The sequence below is a fragment of the Salvelinus namaycush genome, chromosome 12 (genome assembly GCF_016432855.1).
Source record: "Salvelinus namaycush isolate Seneca chromosome 12, SaNama_1.0, whole genome shotgun sequence".
NCBI classification, from domain to species: Eukaryota; Metazoa; Chordata; class Actinopteri; order Salmoniformes; family Salmonidae; genus Salvelinus; species Salvelinus namaycush.
Genome location: NC_052318.1, coordinates 30,101,111 through 30,107,753, shown reverse-complemented (window position 1 = coordinate 30,107,753; position 6,643 = coordinate 30,101,111). Strand labels below are relative to the sequence as shown.

Sequence of the window (6,643 nt, the reverse complement as noted above, 5' to 3'; positions counted from 1 at the left end):
CACTGCTATGCAATTCTAACTTTTAACGCCATGAAGCTGAACAGGTCAAAGTCAAACATGCGTAACAGGTCACTATGGTATAGCCCAGGCATAGTTGTTTACTACAGCAGGGCTTTGGAAGGTTGGCCACGTGAGACTAGTTGCTTACCTGTAAAGGTAGAATAATTGACATGAGCAGAGGTGTCAAACAATTGGCCTGGGGAAACAAGAGGCCTGATGGCAACTGTTTCCAATCACTTGAAAATATTTGTTAGGCAAGTTATGATTCATACATATAGGCCTAATCTGCATAGCCGTGGGAAGTTGGAGTGCTGCAGCAAACCCCTGAAAAATCCAAATCATATATATATATATATATATTTTTTTTTTTAAAGTCACAAAAGTAGTGCACTGGGTCTTTACTAGAATTAGCTGACTGATATAGATGTCTGTAGCATGGGCAAAAACATTTTTTCAGCATCTCTACTATAGCAAAAAAGGTAGTTGTATAATTAAGAACAGTATCTTGCAGCATACAATAGTTTTAATAGTAAGAGTTGTTGCCCTGTCCCTTTCTGTGTCAAGCAATTATTTTTTATATTCCACAAGTAATATCAGATGAACTGCTATTTTGACAAATGCTGGTAAACACTCAAATATATTTCGTTAAAAACATTTCACAAAAGTTGTGCACTCGGCCTTTACTGGGTCCTGTATTTGTGGAGCAATAGAGGTCTTCAGCACGGGCACCCCCAAAAAAAATCCCCCATCGGCAAAAGAATCACAGCACCTCACCCCCAAAATACTTCCCGTGGCTATGCTAAGCAGCAATCTTATTGTGTGTCCTTCAGTAGGCCTAAAGAACAGAGAAGATGACATGAGATGATACATGTTGGTAAAAGACAACCTTTCACTGTTCCTACTGTATTGAAAAGGTAATGTCAACATATTCAGAAAAAAATCAGGCATTCCATCAAGCTGTTGCTGAATTTGATTTAGCCCTTCCCTTATGTTCGAAAATGCTAGACATGTTATGGGTACATTTTTGTGAATCATAATTTGTAAAAACAAATCTTTAGCTTAACTTCAGATAAGTGTTGCTCAGCCTCTGAGCCTCAAAGGGAAATAATACATATATGTCTGTGTTCAGCATGGTGGCACCATTTGGGTGCAGGAAGCGCTTGATTCTAGGGGAGAATCTCAATTGGTTTTGGTCGCCTCCTCTTCTCTGTCCTCTCCTCGCTAGTTTAAAAAGGTGAAAGGTAATCGAGCGTAGGCAAGGAAACGTGGAAACAAATGGCTTGTACGAAATTAGACTCTCCTTCGACTCCCATGTCATCAGGCAAATTACGTTTACAGGGGTGAAATCCCCAAATAAATGTGTAAAGTGATAAAAACTATTTTATTTTATAGATAAAAAGATAATAGCATGTCGTTTATAAATGTGTGCATGCTTTTCTCCATAGAAAAAACATCAGCTGATTCAAAGAGGGTGTGGTGGATTTTAAAACACTTCTGTGCTAGCCACCGAAAGGATACTCTCGAGCAATGTTCCCTCTAAACTGCTCGCATGCTCAGGCAAGCAGCTCCCAGGACTGCCACGCAGAATAAATATCAGCCCGCGCAGAGAAGCACGAGATTGAACTAAACTCAACTTTCTAGTTTTCCCCCTTAGTGAACACTAACAAAGTTTCCCTCTACTGTGGGAATTGTGATCGAATCAACACAATATTAGACACTTTCAATGCAACATACCGAAACAAAACAAACTATGCAAGAAATGTTCTTGTATGCAGAGCGCATTGGAGTAGGATTCTATTCCATTGACAGGCATGACTCAGGCCCGTACTCGACACAGACCGGTGCGCCATAACCAATCATAGCTGCGGTATCCCTATATGCAAATAGACCATTGCCATATATGGATTTGTGCCATTCACTTTGAACTGAACGGTGTTTACAGCATGAGTGGTCGCAAAGTAGATGCACTTGTTTTGAGATCGAAGTAAGAGCTGCTTGTAGCCACGTTTACACATTTGTTCATATTCTTGGTTAGTAATTTAGTTATTAGCCCAGTTATAGCTAATTTCTAGTCAGCAATAGGGCAGTGGTTGTTTCCTACAAAAGCACAAAAAGTGTGCATTTCTAGCCATCTTTGAAAAGCAAGTCAGAGAAAAAGCTTCTTTTTTTTCCCTACATGTTTTTTTCAAAAGTCTCATGAAATGTAGGCCTACATTGAACATCACACATTGGCTGCTACTGTAGGCTGAATAATAGAACAGCTATTTCCATTTTAAAATGTTATGGGATGCATTTTCTCCATTGTTTTTTATGGTAGGCCACTCTGATAGGCCTACATTATGATGAAATAGCCACAGTAGCCTACTTGGCCACAGTTATAATTGTAACTTAAAGCAAATACAGCCTCTGTGTTCAGAGTAAACTCGCACCAGAAGTTATAAAGAATTTTCACAACATTCAACTGTGCACTCAGCATACCTGAGATTTGCAAGTGCTGAAAATTATTAGAGGGAACATTGCTCGCAAGTATTCTCGGCAAGAGGCTACTGAGTAGTGGAGGACACTTCTCTTTTCGCCTACTAAAGAGTTGACACTCCCCTTTGACCAAGTGACCACTTATTGGTTTTCCGGGTCATGGAGGAGACGTGGATGGAGGAGTTGAGGAGAGGACAGACCTTGAGAATCTCCATAGGACACACCATTCAAGAGGTCATAAGAGGTCAAGGTCATGTGGCGGGTCAAACTGACTTCAGATCAGTGTTTCTCAGCTTCTGAGCATAGTTATACACCGAACAAAAATATAAACGCAACATGTAAAGTGTTGGTCCCATGTTTTATAAGCTGAAATAAAAGAACCCACACATTTTCCATACACACAAAAAGCATATTTCTCTCAAATTATGTGCACAAATTTGTTTGCATCTCTGTTAGGGAGCATTTCTCCTTTTCCAAGATAATTCATCCACCTGACAGGTGTGGCATATCAAGAAGCTGATTAAACAGCATGATCATTCCACAGGTGCACCTTGTGCTGGGCACAATAAAGGGCCACTCTAAAATGTGTAGTTTTGCCACACAATGCAACAGTCAGAAACCGTTTCAGGGAAGCTCATCTGTGTGCTCGTCATCCTCACCAGGGTCTTGATCTGACTGCAGTTCGGCATCGTAACCGATTTCAGTGGGAAAATGCTCACCTTTGATGGTCACTGGCATGCTGGAGATGTGTGCTCTTCACGGATGAATCCCGGTTTCAACTGTACCGGGCAGATGGTAGACAGAGTGTATGGCGTCGTGTGGACAAGCGGTTTGCTGATGTCAACGCGTGCCCCATGGTGGCGGTAGGGATTATGGTATGGGCAGGCATAAGCTACGTACAACGAACACAATTGCATTTTTCAATGGCAATTTAAATGCACAGAGATACCGTGACAAGATCCTGAGGCTCACTGTCGTGCCATTCATCCACCACCATGACCTCATGTTTCAGCATGATAATGCACAGCTCCATGTCCCACAGATCTGTACACAATTCCTGGAAGCTGAAAATGTCCCAGTTCTTCAATGGCCTGCATACTCACCAGACATGTCACCCATTGAGCACGTTTAGGATGCTCTGAATCAACATGTACAACAGCATGTTCCAATTCCTGTCAATATCCAGCAACTTTGCACAGCCATTGAAGAGTGGTGACAACATTCTACAGGCCACAATCAACAGTCTGATCAACTCTATGCGAGGAAATGTGTTGCGCTGCATGAGGCAAATGATGGTCACACCAGATACTGACTGGTTTTCTGTTCTACGTCCCTAACTTTTTTTTAAAGGTATCTGTGACCAACAGATGCATATCTGTATTCCCAGTCATGTGAAATCCATAGATTAGAGTCTAATTTATTCATTTCAATTGACTGATTTCCTTACATGAACTGTAACTCAGTAAAATCTTTCAAATTATTGCATGTTGCGTTTATATTATTGTTCAGTGTACAGCCCTGTAATCGGCATGGTTGCATCATTCTTGTGCAGAAAGCAGCTTGGTTCTATGACACACTTCAAGAGTTATCAAGGTCAAGGTCAAATTGTGGGTCAAATTGCCCCAGAACATCATGGATGTCACTTTTTTTGTTCCGGGTTGTGTTAATTTATTTTCTGTTTTTTACATGTTTGAAACCCGTACCAATGAATGTAGATAAAGGTTCATGGTGATTTTTTTTGTTAAATAGTATTTTATTGATTTCAAACAAAATTGTGTGTCAAATTGAACCACAACATAAAAGCCTTGGCATAGAGAATGTCCCCCCTGGCTTTTCGGTTGGTCAGTGTGCATATGGGCAACTGTTGACAGTATTGTGCAAGTGCCCTGCCTGTGGCATTTCTGGCCCAGATTCCAGCAGCAATGTCCTTCAACCACTACCCTGATGCCCAGCCTGGCAAACACACATAACACATAAAAAGAACACATAGAACAGGAACCACTCAATAACCTTTTGACACAGCCCACAGTCAACACATACTAAGCCATCTAAGACGCTTCCTCTACATTACCCACATGAAAAAATACTACAGTTTACTATAGAATACTACAGTACTTTTTATAAAATTCTGTAGTAAACTGTAGTAAATACTACATTAATGTCTGCAAAAACACTACAATCCTCAAAAACACTACACTTATTTATTACAATATTTAATTTGTGGCACCCATAAGTGAGAAACCTACATGCCAAGTATAGACCATATTGTATTGAATAGAAAAGAGCAGAAGCAGTCCTACTGACCTGTAGATTATGGAACAATTGCTCTTTTAGTATTTCTCCAGTAGGTTTCCTCAAGGAGAAAGCCTCCACTTCTATGTCAAAGATAATAAAACAAAAACACTACAGTAAATACTACAGTATATTACAGTCCGCAAAAACACTTCAATAAATACTACAGGAGACTACAGACTTTACTGCAATCCACAAAACACTAAATTAATTACTATAGTATGTACAACAGTTTTATTTTACTACAGTATTTATAGTATAGTTAACTGTAAATACTACAGTATACTACAGTAAATACTACAGTATTCACTGTGGGTTTTTTGTAGACTTAGTGAATACTACAGTAAAGTCCGCAAAAACACTACAGTGAATACTATAGTATTTATACCATGGTATTTCATGTGGGTAGGCCTACAGTATGTGAAATCTAAAATGCTGTTCTCAGATATTGCAAGTAAATGTAACGTTATCATGCCCATGATTCATGGAGGTCCAAAGAGCTGATCACACTATGACAACAGAGATATGGTGATGGCCACAGTCTAGACACACAGAAATCAAATAGGATCAGAATAAAAAACTTGCATCTGGCTAATATCTACTGTACTGTAATTGACCCTTGAGTTTCTATTAAAAGAGTAAAACATTTATTTTAGCATCAACTCATTACAGTCTGAGTGGCCGTCCAGTTTATTTGAAAGTGTTATAAGCTTTTATGACACCCTCACCCTCCCCTCATATCTATTTATTTATATAGTGGATTCTTGACATAGCTCACTCTAATATACTGTATCTACTGCTGTGCATATCATAGTATATCTTAGTATATCTTAGTATATCTTGTGTAAATTATTCCAGTGCACATACGTATAGATTGCATTTTCATTACTCTTACAGTGCTATTTGGTTAGTTAAATGGATACGTCCCGACGCTCTTGAGTCCTTGTTTTTTTAATTACTTGTTTTACATTTTTTGTTTGACATTTTACTGCATTTTTAGGAGCTAGTAAGATAAGCATTTCACTGCACACGCTAAAGCATCTGCTATACTGTGTACGCAACCAATAAACTTTGATTTGATTTGATAGTTACTTTATAGCATCTAATATAAGTACTAAGATATGTTATGATGCACTTGTAGGGTTACAGTGCATCATGTTCCATTATATAAATACTAACAATGATATTGATCCAATTTACAGTGTCACAATCTTACCTACAGTATATTGCCTTATTATCATATAGGCCTACTCCTCCCTTATGTTCTTATTTGTTCGTTTCTGTTGCCCTGTGAGTGAAATTGTGACGCCACCATGATCGCTGTAAACTTCTAACCATGTGGCCCAATAGAGCTGGTACGATAAACCGATAAACGATACCGACCGAACCGACCATTTATTGAGAATAACTATAAGTAGCCTTTACTCGAAGAATGTGAAGTTTTAAATTAAACTGGACAATGGAAGCCACAACATTCAAAGTAGTAGTAGTCATTTTAAGGGTAATATAAAAAAGTAACTGGTGCACATGAATGTTTTAAACTTATCCTTACATTTATCGTTATTGTCATAATCCAGTACATTTATTGTCATATGGATTCTTTTCCATAGCACCCAGCTATGTCTGAATTTTTACATCGGGTAGTTTGGATACTGGTTACTGATTGACTAAAACAACATTAGGCCTTGTGTATGTGAGACCGTATACAATGACGTTTAGCCTTTTCACCTTTAAATCGTTGTGCCTTTTCACCTCGATAAAATGGCTACATCAACAATAGTTTGACATGCCAATGTACAAAATAAGCATTTAGATTAACTTGAGAGAAACCAAACAAAAAGAACATCATGAAACAAACAAAGTGGGCACTTACCTG

General features: G+C 38.7%; 1 non-coding gene across 1 annotated transcript; it reads left to right on the top strand.

Annotated features, from left to right (window-relative positions):
* The first annotated feature begins 4,792 nt into the window (after positions 1-4,792).
* LOC120057653 lies at positions 4,793-4,846 on the top strand. The gene has a single exon (XR_005477941.1). It is a non-coding gene; the product is annotated as a U7 small nuclear RNA (small nuclear RNA).
* Positions 4,847-6,643: the final 1,797 nt, after the last annotated feature.